The sequence below is a fragment of the Palaemon carinicauda genome, chromosome 33, assembly GCF_036898095.1.
Source record: "Palaemon carinicauda isolate YSFRI2023 chromosome 33, ASM3689809v2, whole genome shotgun sequence".
Lineage (NCBI taxonomy): Eukaryota > Metazoa > Arthropoda > Malacostraca > Decapoda > Palaemonidae > Palaemon > Palaemon carinicauda.
The window spans coordinates 46,702,393-46,704,892 of NC_090757.1; positions in this window are offsets into that span (position 1 = coordinate 46,702,393).

Genomic DNA, 2,500 nt, shown 5'->3' on the forward strand with positions numbered 1-2,500 from the left:
CTCTCCGACATATACCCCTAATATTGTTCACTCTTTCAGTTTTGAAGGTTTAGAAGCTTCTCGTGAATGGCAGAGGCAAGGCACAGTGACAGTACCGTATAGACTGACCATATATTCCTATGACCTGTGTCCAAGTCCCCTTTCCACCGAAGCTAGGTCCAGGATGGGCCAGGCCTATGGACCTATTGTAGACCCATAGGCTTCCCTCTATCCTTAGCTCAGAAGGAGTTACAACAATTTTGGATATCTCAAAGACTTTTTAGTCCATCCATGGCGACTTCAGTGGTCAGGTACAGTCACTATAAGAAGCTATCGAGCTTAAGCTATCGAGCTTGAGCATCTCGAATCCCAGTCTGGCAGATCGCCAGACAGGGATGTGTCCATTAGGCCACCACGTATGTTACGAAACCAGTGCAACCCAACACCACCTTTTAAATTCGTTCACTGACATTAAAGATCCCTTTTATACTTCCATACATGAGACTCATCTAGCCAATCATCTTTTACGTTCCATTATTTTTCAAACTTTCAAACTGGCACATCTTTTCAAATAGGACTCCTACAGATCTTCTAGGAGAAGGGCACACCAAAATCAAACCATTGTTCTCTATTCTTGAGTAGTGCCATATCCTCTGCACCATGTTGTTCCACTTGCTTGGGTTAGAGTATTCTCTTCTCTTTTTTATTTTCAGGTTTTTAGAATTTTTTCTTTCATATGAAACCCATATTTTAATATTGTTACTGTTCTTAAAAATATTATTTCAATTGTATATTACATCTCTCGCTGCAGTTTATTTATTTCCTTTCCGTACTGGGTTATGTTTCCCTGTTGGAGCCGTTAGGCTCATAGCATCCTGCATTTCCAACTTGGGTTGTGGCTTAGCTAATAATAATCAACCTAACCTCATCCATCAAAGTCTCTATCAAAGAGTTATATGAATCAGTCAACTTGCAAATTCCACAACTCCAGCTTGGAATTCATCTTTTATCAAAACCCCATTCATGGTAAAATTTAGTTTCAACTATTCTAAGCAGCACGTCTAAGGAAGGTATCCCACCATCTGCTGTAGTATCTCTTTAATATCACAAACTAAAACATCATCTCCTGACATTAGGTCCTACATATTTGATCTTTTACTTGAGTTAACTCGTCACTGTACCTATGAATATATTGAAAGTAATTTATATTATTATTTTTAATTATTATTACTAGCCAAGCTAGAACCCTAGTTGGAAAAGCAAGATGCTATAAGCCCAAGGGCGCCAACAGGGAAAAATAGCCCAGTGAGGAAAGGAAATAAGGAAATAAATAAATGACGAGAATAAATTGACAATATATCATTCTAAAAAGAGTAACAGCGTCAAAACAGATATGTCCTATATAAACTATTAACAACGTCAAAAACAGAAGTCATATATAAACAATAAAAAGACTCATGTCAGCTTGGTCAACATAAAAACTTTAGCTCCAACTTTGAACTTTTGAAGTTCTACTGAATCAACTACCCGATTAGGAAGATTATTCCACAACTTGGTAACAGCTGGAATAAAACTTCTAGAATACTGTGTCATACTGGAGTACAAATTAATTTTTTTTTTTTTTTTTTGTGATAAAGTCTCTTTAAGTTTGCAAAATCTAAAATATTATATTTGCCTATAATATTTCAAATACCCAATATATAAGCCATCGTTAACATCCTATCAATTCATTATATACCTTTTCTATCCATAAACAACTAACTGTTTCATTCATTAGTCGATGCCTAAACCTACATTGTTTATACTCCTGACATTCGCCAACATCTTTGCGAAGGTTTAAGTTTTGGTAGGCGCATGTATTTATTGGTTTGTATGTGTGTCTGTGTAATTGAAATATGCATAACTCAAAAACTATTTGACCGAATCTCACGAAAATTGATGGATGACTGGCCATGACCTGAGGATAATTTGATTAGATTATGGGAGGGATTGGGTCAAAGGTCAATGTCACGAAAAGGTCACAAACGTCTATTTGCTATATCGGGGTAAATTTTAATCCGATATCCATGAAACTAGTGTCAAATGTGCATGACGTTGTTACTGTTTTTAGAATGATTTATTGTTAGTTTGTTCCCATCATTTATTTATTTCCTTATTTCCTTTCCTCACTGGGCTATTTTTTCCCTGTTGGAGCCCTTGGGCTTATAACATCTCGCTTTTCCAACTAGGGTTGTAGCTTGGCTAGTAATAATAATAATAATGTTAATAACTCAATTGCCTATGTTGTGATATGCATAATATTGGCGAAGGTATGCGCAGTACCGAGTGCCTGTTCTAGATGATGATTACATCTTCTTGCTTAGGCCTACTCTTTCAATCGAATTAAATTGTAAATTAAATTTGCAGTCATAGTTTATTCCTTTTTTCATTATTCAAGTTAACGAGAAATACCTCATAGTCAGGCTTCAGATTTTAATATATATATATATATATATATATATATATATATATATATATATAT